General features: G+C 39.6%; 2 non-coding genes across 2 annotated transcripts; both read left to right on the forward strand.

Moving 5' to 3' along the window:
• Positions 1-2,327: 2,327 nt before the first annotated feature.
• On the forward strand, positions 2,328-2,435 carry LOC112084917. The gene has a single exon (XR_002898572.1). It is a non-coding gene; the product is annotated as a small nucleolar RNA R71 (small nucleolar RNA).
• Positions 2,436-11,696: 9,261 nt separating this feature from the next.
• On the forward strand, positions 11,697-11,804 carry LOC112084957. Its single transcript, XR_002898604.1, has one exon. It is a non-coding gene; the product is annotated as a small nucleolar RNA R71 (small nucleolar RNA).
• The last annotated feature ends 3,199 nt before the right edge of the window (positions 11,805-15,003 follow it).

The raw sequence follows: 15,003 nt of genomic DNA on the forward strand, positions 1-15,003 counted from the left end.
CAACATGAACTGGGCTAACCCAAGTGCTATCTGAGATAGGAAAGATTATTCCAGCTTCTAAAAGCTTCATAATCTCCTTCTTGACAACATCCATGCGATTAGGGTTCAGTCTCCTTTGACTTTCGATTGAGTTTTTAGCATTATCCTCTAGATTTATCTTGTGCATACAAAGATCTGGAGAGATTCCAGGTATGTCATCAAGTGAATATCCTAAGGCTTTTCTATGCTTTCTCAGCTCAGTCAACAGCATTGTGGTTTCTTCTTCCGTCAAACCAGAGTTTATTTTGACAGGATAAGTAGAATTTGGTCCAAGAAAAGCGTACTTAAGTCCGACGGGAAGAGGTTTAAGCTCGACTTTAGGGGCTTTAAGCTCACTCCAAGGATCGTTAATTGCTGCAGCAGTGTCTTTAGGAGGTGTAGGAATGTTTGTTTGGTCCTTAAGATCTAGATAGTGTAGAGGTTTCCTATAAGTTTCGGATTTATCAAGCATACGTGTGCACTCACTTGAAATTTCTTCAAGGAAATTGCGTTCATCTTTTGCGGGTGAAAGCGTGACACTTAAAGGGTCATCTAGAAGCAGATCTTCATAGACTTCCTCAATAATTCCGTCTAACTCATCAACCCAACAAATTTTGCCATCCAAAGATGGTTTATCGAAACTTTTGTTCATGTCAAATTGCATAACTGAACCGGCTAGATGAAGGTCAATTTTTCCTTCAGGAACATTGATTATGGCTCCGGCTGTAGATAAAAATGGTCTTCCAAGAATAAGTGGATCCTTAGGTTCTTTTTCTAGTTCTAGAACTACGAAATCGGTTGGTATGGAACATTTTTCGATTTCGACGGGAACATCTACTAAGATACCTACAGGTTGTCTAACGGAACGATCAGCTAGTACTAAAGAAATTTTAGTGGGCCTGAAAGTATGATGTCCTAAACGTTTTGCTACTGAAAGAGGGATCATGTTTATGCTAGAACCTAAATCACAGAGAGCACGCTCAAAAGCTACATCATTGATGGTGCATGAAAGTACAAAGCTTCCAGGATCGTTTTTCTTTTCAGGGATTCGGCTTTGCAGGATAGAACTACATTCATGGGTTATCATCATAACGCCTTCTTCAAGAGTTAAAGAATTTGTTAGAATACCCTTCATGTATTTTCTTAAAGCAGGAATCATAGCACAAGCTTCTACAAAAGGTAATCTCACATTTAATTGATCGATTAGCTCTTTCAGCTTAGCTTTTTCTTTTTCTTTCTTAGGGGCTCTTAAGGCTCTAGGATATGGAGGTTTAGGTTTATAGACACGAGTTGGTGGAGGTGGAATTGAGTCTTCTCCAAGGATTTCCCGGGATGAATCTTCTCTTACTTCTTCTCCATCCTTTTCTCCTACCACTTTCTTTTCAACATCTTCATTCGTGATTCTTTCTTTTTCTTTCTCCTTTTTCTTACCCTTTTCCTCAACTTCGGGATCTTTAGGAAATTCTGGCTCTTTGTAAGCTAATCCACTCCTAAGTGTGATAGCTTTCACATGATCGGAGGGATCTTCTTCACTTGAGCTTTCGAAAGAATTTTCACTTAGCTTCTCTTCAGAATTTTCTAACTTTTTAGAATTAGTTTTGACCATTATGTTAAGGAGGGTATCAGAATCCTTCTGCATCTCTTTTAGTTCAGATCTAAGATCCCTGATCTCTTGAGACATAGATTTTTTAATCTCTAGAATCTTTTTGTTTAGGTTTTCAGCTTCAGAAGAGGGAAAACTAGGATATGGAACAGGATTAGATTGAATACCCAAGATTGATACGGGAGGTGGTGTCCAGTAAAGTTTGGAAGACAATTTCCCGCGGTCAGGTGGCTCACGACCGCGGTGAAACACGTCTTGGCCGCGGTCAGAACAGCCACGACCGCGGTGAAAGGTTGCTTGGCCGCGGTCAGAACAGCCACGACCGCGGTGATCAGAAACGAATGGAACATCATGAATTTGATATACTTCTGCAGTGTTCATCATCCCTTGATCATAAGAATCCATTTGGTTGTTCCAGCCATCAAAGTTACATGTATTGTGTACCCTATTTGGTTGTTGCAATCCAAGATGACTCATTATGTGACGGAGACACTTTATAACTTCTGAAATTTCTTCTTTCTTCTCAGGAAGTGCAAAATTACCAAAGGTTACTTGATTTCGGATGCTGTTTCCTAAATTTTTAATGAAAACGTGAACATCTTCTACAGATCTAGTTGTGAAATCTCCATTACTTGCTATATCAAAAGAGTGTCGTAACTCTGGAGTTATACCGTGATAGAAGATACTTAGCAGGTATTCTTCGGCATATCCATGGTGTGGACAATCTCTTTGGTATTCCCTAAATCTTTCCCAAGTATCTAAAAGATTTTCATCTTCTTTTTGTTTAAAAGTTCTTATCTTCTTTCTTAAGAAATTTGCAAGATTTCTAGTGTAAAAACGATTTAGGAAAGCAGTTTTACACGCTGCCCACGTTTTTAGTGAAGCAGGTGGCAAAGATTTTAGCCATTTGCTGGCATTATCTCTAAGAGAGAATGGGAAAAGACTACACTTGTGGTAATCCCCATTTGCTGTAATGGTTGCACATAATTCTTCGAAAGTCTCGATATGGTCTATCGGGTTTTCGAATGAATAACCAGAAAATTGATTTTGTTGAACTAAATGGATATGGTACCTTAATTTCGGTTTTGCCATCCTCAGGTAAGGCTGGTTGAATAGCTCTTCGATCTCCCATGAACTTTTCGAGTGAATCGAAACTTCCAATCAGTTCATCATCATCTTTGTGTTTGACCGATCCGATTAGCTCATTGTCATCATAAATCGGTTCTTCAAACTCATCATCAGTCAGGTCATCGTCACTTGGATCACCATCCACATGATTTGGTGGATCACCAAGAGTCCCGGGAACATGTTCCCGGTCTCTCATCGCAGAGAAACCTGAAAAAATTCAAAAGAAAAAGTAAAAATAAACAAGTGTTCTAATGGATTTAAGCTGGGATTCGCAACGAAACAAATATAAGTCCCCGGCAACGGCGCCAAAAACTTGATTGTGAGTTGTAAACGGGGTTTGTTGTTTTCGTTTTACTAAGCTTCAGGTTTCTAATTTATAACCCCTAAATGTCTGCAAGTGCACAGATTTGCGCTGTAGTACTTAGGGTATCGATCCACAGAGACTTAGTTGATTCAGTACGAATTCAACGCAACGCTTAAATCAGATTAGAACTAAAAGGTTTTGGTTTTGGTTTTGGGTTTTTGTTGTCACTAAATCTAAACTAGACAGCTAAACAAGTAAAAGCAATTGAAAGTGAAAGCAAATAAAAGCAAGTAAAAATCGATTATGAATGAAAGCAGATAGCAAGTAAATAAAAGCAGAATGGAAATCTAAGGTTGTAAGCAATGAAAGACAAACGTTGGGCATCAAGGGGTTTCGCAGGGGTTCATGGACTAGGCTATGTCGATTTTAAGCATATGATAAAGGTAATCAACTACGTATGTTCTAGAACTCGAGGCACTGAAGTATGAATAGCCTACTTTCGCAGCACTAAACAACTATCTCTCGCAACCCTAATCAGTAGGTTTCCACTCTGATTCTGGAAGGGAGAAGATGCAATAGCAGAACAAGACTCATCAATATTCACAACTCAACTACAGGTAGGTTTCCACTCCTATAGAAGAATTGCTCGTTTCACCCTAGTTCAGACAATCAATGAAAACTTTCGCAACATATCATATCAGATCGGCTTCTAAGTGGCCAGCAAAGAATCACGCAATAAGATTAAAGGCAAACGAAGAACATCTAGAAGATTATAAATCCTAAATCTATCGATTCATAAGCAAAGAAACATGAAATTCCCTTTGAAAAATCCCTTTAAACCCAACTGGGTAACTACTCAAACATATTGTTAACAATCATCACAGAGTATTGAAAGTGCAGGAAATTAAAGAAAAGAAGGAAGAAGAACGAAGAACGGAGAAGCAGATGGAGGCGCGATGTCTTCCTCCAGCGGCGGCTCCTTCTTCTGATGCGTCGGCCTCCTCTAGGGTTCCAGCCGAAATCCCTCTCTCTCTCTCTCTAAGTTGTCTAAGTTTCGGTCTCTATTGGTCTCCCCTCTTTAGAATGACCTAAAGGGGGTATTTATAGCTTCTGGGTGGTTCTGGACACTTAGGGCTTCAAAAATAACGAAAGGAATTGATCTGGGCTTTAATTAAGTCGTCGGGAAAGTGAACGACCAAGTTCCACGGTCGCGGTGGCTCTGCCCGCGGGAAAATGGGTGTTGGCCGCGGTCCCGGAACTGCATTTTCTGTCATTCTTGCATCGGGAGTACCTGAAGATCTAACCGTTGGATCGTATCGAAACCAAGTGCATTAGAAAGCTGGTTGGATCCTCTATGTTGTCTCAAATGTTGGGGGTGATCAGACGGTGAGAAGGTCTTCATCGCTTATCATACTTCTGACGGTCTGCATTTATCCAAAATTGCTCATTTGTTCCAAATTGCATATCATTTGCCCAAGTTTCCTGTAAAGTCTTTTGAGACTCTAAAACATTGAAAACACTTTAAAAACCTTTGAAAACAGAGTTAAAACACCTGCATAAGATACAATTATGATCCATAAAAGTGGTCAAAATACGGTGTTATCAGTCATGCGAAAATCTACACACTTAGATCTAACTTCCGGTCAACTAGCTCTCTACATTAATTAAGTATATTGTGAGTTCTCATCAAAGACATTATTCAGGGTAGACGGCGTTTGGCATTTAAGGCTATTTAAGTGGTGGAGCTTAGGTGTTTAGGGTTACCTGAAGAATATGGAGGATGCAAGAAATTATGCAAAACCGCAAGAGAGAAAAGGACCTGTTGATGACCGCAAATTTTCAGTCACTTCTCCTTTGCCAAAAGTTGTTGCATAATCTTCCTCCTTTGTTGTAAACAGCTGTTCCCCCAGACTTAGATCTTTTCCGGGAATCATAAAGGTAATCTCCAAAACTCCATATAATTCAAATCAAGCTTGCCTCAAGTATAAAATTTGATCCTCCTAGACTCTCTAAGGTTTTAGATTTCCTTTCTCTTCTTATTTTTTTTTTATTTTTTTTTTGAAAGGGAAAATAACCTTTTATAGAGAGAGAGTCTAAAGGACGAAAATGTACCAAGAGTTTGAATTGTTTCCAAGGCAAACTAAGTTTTCTCCTTTTGTTGAATCATCTGGTAATATCGCAGGTCTCCGTCTTCAGTGACTGAAAGCGCGTTGATCCTCTTTCTCTCAGACGTTTTTGCACATATCTGCATATAGGACAATGAAAAACAAGAATGCATGCGGTTTGAAAGAGGTTAAGTTCGGTGGGGAACTAGCCAAAGATAAACTAGTCATTCAGGATCAACAAAAAGTGGTAAAAGGATGAAGGAGTCCTGAATGCATGATTCGTTTCCCTGATCTAATGCTTAAATGAGAAAATTAAGTCAAATTTTCCTGGAAAAAGCTTAAGACGAGAATTGAAAAGAAGAACTTTATCGTTAGGAGCAAAAGTTCTATGAATAATCTTCTTATCATGATATGCTTTAGTCTTCTCCTTGTAGATCTTCGAGTTTTCGTAAGCATTGTGTCGAATTTCTTCTAACTCGTGAAGTTGAAGTATTCTTCTTTCTCCAGCTGTTTTCAAGTTCATATTCATCTCCTTGATAGCCCATTGCGCTTTATACTAAAGTTCTACTGGAAAGTGACATGCTTTTCCATAAACTAGGTTGAATGGTGTTGTTCCTAACGGCGTCTTGAATGCTGTTTGATATGCCCATAATGCATTGTCAAGCTTGGTAGACCAATCCTTACAATGAACTTGACTTTTCTGCAAAATCGACTTGATTTCTCTGTTTGAGATCTCTACCTGACCGCTGGTTTGGGGATGGTATGGAGAACCAACTTTATGTGTAACTCCATTCTTTCTAAGAAGATTCTCGAAAACTCTATTGATGAAGTGCGATCCTCTGTCGCTTATCACAATTCTAGGAACTCCAAAACGCGTGAATATTACAGATTTAAACAGCTTCATGACAACCTTTGCATCGTTGGTGGGGCTAGCGACTGCTTCAACCCACTAAAAGACGTAGTCCACTGCTACTAAGATGTATTGATTTCCAAAAGAAGTCGGGAATGGTCCCATAAAATCTATTCCCTAGACATCAAAAATTTTGACTTCGAGAATAAAATTTTGAGGCATCTCATTCCTTTTGCTTATGTTGCCCATCCTTTGGCATTTATCGCATCGCGATATGTAAGCCTGAGTATCTTTGAACAAAATAGGCCACCAGAAACCTGCTTGCATTGAAGCAGTTTTGAAGGTTGCGAAGTGTCCTGCGTAAGACGAGCTATGGCATCCGAATAAAATTCCTTCCATCTCTTCTTCAGCCACACATCTTCGGAATAACCCATCAGCACATCTCTTACAGAGATAGGGGTCATCCCAAAAATAATGTCTTATGTCTTTCAGAAAATATTTCTTCCTATAACCAAAAAATTGCGGTGGTTCTACATCAGCTGATAGGTAATTCGCTATGTGCCTAAACCATGGTGTGTTGAAAGCATCTGATTGTCGCATGAGTTGCCTTGGTGGTGCGGTATTTGCATTGGTGGGGGTTTTATTGATTGCATAGATGTTTTCTTCCGGCAAACTATCATTTAAAGGAAATCTTTCGTCAACTCGAATTCGTGGAAGATGGTCTGCAACTCCATTATTCGCTCCTTTTCGATCTCGAATTTTGATATCGAATTCTTGCAGTAGGAGGATCCATCTTATCAACCTCGGTTTAGCATCTTTCTTAGATATTAAATACTTGATTGCAGCATGATCAGTATGAACTATAACCTTAGATCCTACGAGATAAGAACGGAATTTCTCAAATGCAAATACGACAGCTAGAAGTTCTTTCTCTGTTGTTGCATAATTGCATTGAGCTTCGTCTAGAGTTCTGCTTGCGTAGTAGATTACGTGCAGTTTCTTATCTTTTCGTTGGCCAAGCACTGCTCTGACTGCATAGTCACTTGCATCGCACATGATTTCAAATGGGAGTTCCCAATCAGGTGCTTGCACGAATGGAGCGGAAACAATGGTTTCTTTGATCTTGTGAAACGTGGCTAAGCACTCATCATCGAACTTGAAGTTCGTTTCCTTGCAAAGCAAACGCGTAAGAGGTCTAGCTATTTGAGAAAAATCTTTTATGAAACGCCTATAGAATCCTGCGTGTCCTAAGAAACTACGGATGTCTTTTACGTTTGTGGGTGGTTGTAGGCTGGTCATGACTTCGGTTTTAGCTTTGTCAACTTCAATATGACAGCTAGAAGTTCTTTCTCTGTATGAACTATAACCTTAGATCCTACGAGATAAGAACGGAATTTCTCAAATGGACGAAAGAGTACGGCCAGTTCTTTCTCTGTTGTTGCATAATTGCATTGAGCTTCGTCTAGAGTTCTGCTTGCGTAGTAGATTACGTGCAGTTTCTTATCTTTTCGTTGGCCAAGCACTGCTCCGACTGCATAGTCACTTGCATCGCACATGATTTCAAATGGGAGTTCCCAATCAGGTGCTTGCACGACTGGAGCGGAAACAATGGTTTCTTTGATCTTGTGAAACGTGGCTAAGCACTCATCATCGAACTTGAAGTTCGTTTCCTTGCAAAGCAAACGCGTAAGAGGTCTAGCTATTTGAGAAAAATCTTTTATGAAACGCCTATAGAATCCTGCGTGTCCTAAGAAACTACGGATGTCTTTTACGTTTGTGGGTGGTTGTAGGCTGGTCATGACTTCGGTTTTAGCTTTGTCAACTTCAATATGACAGCTAGAAGTTCTTTCTCTGTATGAACTATAACCTTAGATCCTACGAGATAAGAACGGAATTTCTCAAATGCAAATACGACAGCTAGAAGTTCTTTCTCTGTTGTTGCATAATTGCATTGAGCTTCGTCTAGAGTTCTGCTTGCGTAGTAGATTACGTGCAGTTTCTTATCTTTTCGTTGGCCAAGCACTGCTCCGACTGCATAGTCACTTGCATCGCACATGATTTCAAATGGGAGTTCCCAATCAGGTGCTTGCACGACTGGAGCGGAAACAATGGTTTCTTTGATCTTGTGAAACGTGGCTAAGCACTCATCATCGAACTTGAAGTTCGTTTCCTTGCAAAGCAAACGCGTAAGAGGTCTAGCTATTTGAGAAAAATCTTTTATGAAACGCCTATAGAATCCTGCGTGTCCTAAGAAACTACGGATGTCTTTTACGTTTGTGGGTGGTTGTAGGCTGGTCATGACTTCGGTTTTAGCTTTGTCAACTTCAATATGACAGCTAGAAGTTCTTTCTCTGTATGAACTATAACCTTAGATCCTACGAGATAGAACGGAATTACTCAATGCAAATACGACAGCTAGAAGTTCTTTCTCTGTTGTTGCATAATTGGATTGAGCTTCGTCTAGAGTTCTGCTTGCGTAGTAGATTACATGCAGTTTCTTATCTTTTCATTGGCCAAGCACTGCTCCGACTGCATAGTCACTTGCATCGCACATGATTTCAAATGGGTGTTCCCAATCAGGTGCTTGCACGACTGGAGCGGAAACAATGGTTTCTTTGATCTTGTGAAACGTGGCTAAACACTCATCATCGAACTTGAAGTTCGTTTCCTTGCAAAGCAAACGCGTAAGAGGTCTAGCTATTTGAGAAAAATCTTTTATGAAACGCCTATAGAATCATGCGTGTCCTAAGAAACTACGGATGTCTTTTACGTTTGTGGGTGGTTGTAGGCTGGTCATGACTTCGGTTTTAGCTTTGTCAACTTCAATTCCTTTTCCAAAAATTCTATGCCCAAGCATGATTCCGTCTTGTACCATGAAGTGACATTTTTCCCAATTTAATACTAAGTGCTTATCTTCACATCTTTGCAGAACTTTACCAAGGTTGCCTAAGCATTTTTCAAAAGAAGATCCATAGACGGAGAAATCATCCATGAATACTTCCATGAAATCCTCAATAAAATCTGTGAAGATCGACATCATGCACCGCTGGAAGGTAGCAGGTGCATTACACGATCCAAAAGCCATACATCGGTAAGCGAATGTGCCATATGGACAAGTGAATGTCGCTTTTTCTTGATCCTCCAGGCGAATAGGAATTTGGAAAAATCCGGAGTATCCATCAAGAAAGCAATAGTAGGGGTGATTAGATAACCTTTCTAGCATTTGATCTATGAAGGGAAGTGGGAAATGATCTTTCCTAGTTGCTGCGTTCAATTTCCGGTAATTGATGCACATACGATGTCCAGTTACAGTTCTCGTAGCGATCATTTCATCATTATCGTTTTTAATGACAGTGACTCCTCCTTTCTTCGGAACAACATGAACTGGGCTAACCCAAGTGCTATCTGAGATAGGAAATATTATTCCAGCTTCTAAAAGCTTCATAATCTCCTTCTTAACAACATCCATGAGATTAGGGTTCAGTCTCATTTGACTTTCGATTGAGTTTTTAGTATCATCCTCTAGATTTATCTTGTGCGTACAAAGATCTGGAGAAATTCCAGGTATGTCATCAAGTGAATATCCTAAGGCTTTTCTATGCTTTCTCAGCTCAGACAACAGAATTTTGGCTTCTTCTTCTGTCAAACCAGAGTTTATAATAACAGGATAACTAGAATTTGGTCCAAGGAAAGCGTACTTAAGTCCGACGGGAAGAGGTTTAAGCTCGACTTTAGGGGCTTTAAGCTCGCTCCAAGGATCATTAATTGCTGCAGCAGTGTCTTTAGGAGAAGTAGGAATGTTTGTTTGGTCCTTAAGATCTAGATAGTTTAGAGCTTTCCTATAAGTTTCGGACTTATCAAGCATAAGAGCACATTCACTTGAAGTTTCTTCAAGGAAATTGCGTTCGTCTTTTGCGGGTGAAAGCGTGACACTTAAAGGGTCGTCGAGATCGTCATAGACTTCCTCAAATTCCATCTAGCTCATCAATCCAACAAATTTTGCCATCCAAAGTCGGTTTATCGAAAGTTTTGTTCATGTCAAACTGCATAACTAGACCGGCTAGATGAAGGTCATCTTTCCTTCAGGAACATTAATTATGGCTCCGGCTGTAGACATGAATGGTCATCCAAGAATAAGTGGATTCTTAGGTTCTCTTTCTAGTTCTAGAACTACGAAATCAGTTGCTATGGAACATTTTTCGATTTCAACAGGAACATCTATTAGGATACCTACGGGTTGTCTAACGGATCGATCAGCTAATACTAAAGAAATTTTAGTGGGCTGGAAAGTGTGGTGTCCTAAACGTTTTGCAACTGAAAGAGGCATCATGTTTATGCTAGATCCTAAATCACAGAGAGCATGCTCAAAAGCTACATCATTGATGGTGCATGAAAGTACGAAGCTTCCAGGATCGTTTTTCTTTTCAGGATTCGGCTTTGTAGGATAGAACTACATTCATGGGTTATCATCATAACGCCTTCTTCAAGAGTTAAATAATTTGTTAGAATACCTTTCATGTATTTTCTTAAAGCAGGAATCATAGCACAAGCTTCTACGAAAGGTAATATCACATTTAATTGATCGATTAGCTCTTTCAGCTTAGCTTTTTCTTTTTATTTCTTAGGGGCTCTTAAGGCTCTAGGATATGGAGGTTTAGGTTTATAGACACGAGTTGGTGGAGGTGGAATCGGGTCTTCTCCAAGGATTTCCCGGGATGAATCTTCTCTTACTTCTTCTCCATCCTTTTCTCCTACCACTTCCTTTTCAACATCTTCATTCGTGATTCTTTCTTTTTCTTTCTCCTTTTTCTTACCCTTTTCCTCAACTTCGGGATCTTTAGGAAATTTAGGCTCTTTGTAAGCTAATCCACTCCTAAGTGTTATAGCTTGCACATGATTGGAGGGATCTGCTTCGCTTGAGCTTTCGAAAGAATTTTCACTTGGCTCCTCCTCGGAATTACCTATGTTTTCGGAATTAGATTTGATCATCAGGCTAAAGAGGGTGGAAAATTTTTCATTGAAATCTTCTTGCATCGTTTTTAGTTCAGATCTAAGATCACTAATTTCTTCAAACCTAGATTTTTCAAGCTCTAGAATTATTGTTTATATTTTTCAGCTTCATAAGAGGGAAAACTAGAATATGAAACATGATTAGATTGAATAGCCAAGATTGGTTCGGAAGGTGATGTCCAGACAAGTTCGGAAGACGGTTTCCCGCGGTCAGGTTGAACACGACCGCGGTGAAATGAGTCTTTGTCGCGGTCAGAAACAGCACGACCGCGGTGAAAGCTTGCTTGGCCGCGGTCCGAATGAATAGACCCGTGGTGATCAGAAACAAAAGGGAAATCTTGGATTTGATAGACTTCTGCAGTGTTCATCATCCCTTAATCATAAGAATTCATTGGGTTGTCCCAACCATCAAAGTTACACATATTGTGTGCCTTGTTTGCTTGTTCCAATCCAAGTTAACTCATTATGTGATGGAGACACTTCATAACTTCTGAAATCTCTTCTTTCTTCCCAAGAAGTGCTGCTTGATTACGTATGTTGTTTGCAAAATGGTTGATGAAAACGTGAGCATATTCTATAGATCTAGATGAGAAGTCTCCATTACATGCTGTGTTGAAAGAGTGTCGTAACTCTGGAGTAATACCTCGATAGAAGATACCCATCAGGTATTCATCGGTATATCCATGGTGTGGACAATCTCTTTGGTATTCCCTAGATCTTTCCCAAGTATCTAAAAGATCTTCATCTTCTTTTTGTTTAAAAGTTCTTATCTTGTTCCTTAAGAGATTGGAACGATTTCTAGTATAAAAACGATTTAGAAAAGCTGTTCTACACGCTGCCCACGTTTTTAGTGAAGCAGGTTGCAAAGATTTTAGCCATTTGCTGGCATTGTCTCTCAAAGAGAATGGGAAAAGACTACACTTGTGGTAATCCCCATTTGCTATAATGGTTGCACATAATTCTTCGAACGTCTCGATATGGACTATCGGGTGTTCGGATATGTAACCATGGAATTGATTTTGTTGAACTAAATGGATATAGGATACCTTGATTTCGGTTTTTCCATACTCTGGTAAGGCTGGTTGAATAGCTCTTCGATCTCCCAAGAATTTCTCGAGTGAATCGAAACTTCCAATCAGTTCATCATCATCTTCATGTTTTGCCGATCCGATTAACTCATTGTCATCATAGATTGGTTCTTCAAACTCATCATCAGTCAGGTCATCATCATCGATCGGATCACCATCCACACGATATGGTGGATCACCAAGAGTTCCGGGAACATGTTCCCGGTCTCCCATCACAGAGAATCCTGAAAAATTCAAAAGAAAAAAGTAAAAGTAAACAAGTGTTCTAATGGATTTAAGCTGGGATTCGCAACGAAACAAATCAAAGTCCACAGCAACGGCGTCAAAAACTTGATGCGATTGTAAACGGGGTTGGTCGGTTTTACTAAGCTTCAGGTTTTAAATTTATAACCCCTAAATGTCTGCAAGTGCACAGACGTGCGCTGTAGTACTTAGGGTATCGATCCACAGAGACTTAGTTGTTTCAGTACGAATTCACGACAATGCTTAAATCAGACTAGAACTAAAAAGGTTTGGGTTTTGGTTTTGGGTTTTGGTTGTCAATAAATCTAAACTAGAAAGCTAAACAAGTGAAAGCAATTAAAAACGAAAGCAAATGAAAGCAAAGTAATAAGCGAATGAAAAGCAAATAAAATCGAAGGTTGTAAGCAATAAAAAACAAACGTTGGGGCTCAAGGGTATCGCAGGGATTCATGGACTAGGCTATGTCGATTTTAAACAAGTGATAAAGGTAATCAACTACGTATGTTCTAGAACTCGAGGCACGGAAGTATGAATAGTCTACTTTCGCAGCACTAAACAACTATCTCTCGCAACCCTGATAAGTAGGTTTCCACTCTAATCCTGGAAGGGAGTAGATGCAATAGCAGGACAAGACTCATCAACATTCACAACTCAACTACAGGTAGGTTTCCACTCCTATAGAAGAATTGCTCGTTTCACCCTAGTTCAGACAATCAATGAAAACTTTCGCAACATATCATGTCAGATCGGCTTCTAAGTGGCCAGCAGGGAATCACGGAGTATAATCAAAGGCAAACGAAGAACATCTAGAAGATTTTAAACCCTAAATCTATCGATTCATAAGCAAAGACACATGAAATTCCCTTTGAATAATCCCTTTAAACCCAACTGGGTAACCACTAAAACATATTGTAAACAATCATCATAGAGTATTGAGTTGCAGGAAATTAAAGAAAAGAGGGAAGAAAAACGAAGAACAGAGGCGACGGTGGAGGCGCGATGATGCACTCCTACGGCGGCTCCTTCTCCTTAAGACCGCGGCCTCCTCTCTAGGGTTCCACACGAAATCTCATTCTCTATCTTTAAGTTTGTCTAAATTTCGGTCCCCCTTCTTTAGAATGACCTAAAGAGGGTATGTCAGGGAAATGGTTCCAGACATGTCCTTCTCCCGATTGCGATAACTTTCACCTTACAGCTCCAAATCTCGTGAAGAAAAGTTTTCTGGAAAGTACACTCAAAGATATCAAACTTTCATGAACACACCGGAGACTGAATTGGATGGGAAGGCTTTCCGGTAAAGGCACCTTTAAGGCGTATCGACGAGCAGGGAGTTTTGTCCGAGAAACATGTACTGTGGTACATGCTTTGGCCGAGGTTCACGTACCGCGGTAAGGATTTTAGCCGATAAAGTTGTTTCCCGCAGTATGAATTTTCTGCCGATACTGCTCGATCCAGAACATGATTTTTAGCTGGTAGAAAGTATTTCCCGCGACAGGAGATCTCAGCCGATAGAAAGTGTTCCAATACATGATTTAAGCGGAGGGGAGCTTCCTGGGAAGGATTTTTAGCAGGGAAAATCCTTCCTGCGGTACATGGAAATGCCGATACACTCCAAAACACTATTTTCACTATTTTTGATCTTTCTTTCACCATTTCTTGACCTGATTTCACCCGTCCTGTTCCGCACCCATTCCTAATTTTCTGAACTTTTCGGGAAAGGAAAATTGTAATTCCCTACTCGGATTTGAAAATAATATTTGAATGGGTAAGGGAAAGGGTAGGGACGGGAATGGGATTACCCGAACTTCCCGGTAGGTAGTTATATAAAGTGAAATTTTAGAGATTTTGGTTAATCGAAATTTTTTTATAATAAATATTGATTTTTTCACAATTTATTAACAATTAATAAAAAATTTTAATAAATATTGATTTTAGTCTAATTATCTGAATTATCCGAACTCTTTCTTGTCCCTTTCCTGTTCCTTTCCCGATTATATTTTACTTTGGGCTTGTATGGGTAGTATGTTTTGTTTCCCGAATTTTCTGTTCCCGTCCCATACCCATAAATTTCCCTCCCGTAATTTTGTGGGAATATTTTGGGTAATATATTTAGATTCCCGAAATTCTCATTCCCATCCTTTACCCGTAAATTCCCGTCCCAATTCCCGAAAAATTCAGGCTTAGTCCTAGTTACTAGTTCTGGGATGCAATACAAGGAATACTTTGGGTGCAACAAGTTCAAACCCTGACCTACACAAGCATTCTTATCCTTCAACCTTTTGACATTCATTAATTTGTAACCATCTGGATCAAAGTGATGCTTATTCAAATGAACTTGTTTTGCTAAGGGATGAGGTTATGAGACAAAGATGATCTCATTTAATGCTTATGGGTTCAATGCAGCTCAAGGAATCACTCTAAAGGAATAAACTTTAACAGAAGGCTAAGGGTAAAAGGCAACTGATGCATATAAGAATAGACTCCCATCTACCCAATGCCCCAAATTGATCTTTCACCTTAACTCTAAACCATGTAGAACACACCTAAGCTACCTTTTTTCCAAGGCTTTCATTGCCTTCTGAACCCACTTCTCATTTCATTTTCATTATTTTTCTCACCAGGGGATTCAATCTTTCATTTTCAAACTCTAGTTT

The sequence above is a fragment of the Eutrema salsugineum genome, unplaced genomic scaffold (assembly GCF_000478725.1).
Source record: "Eutrema salsugineum unplaced genomic scaffold, Eutsalg1_0 scaffold_4, whole genome shotgun sequence".
In the NCBI taxonomy this organism is placed as follows: Eukaryota; Viridiplantae; Streptophyta; class Magnoliopsida; order Brassicales; family Brassicaceae; genus Eutrema; species Eutrema salsugineum.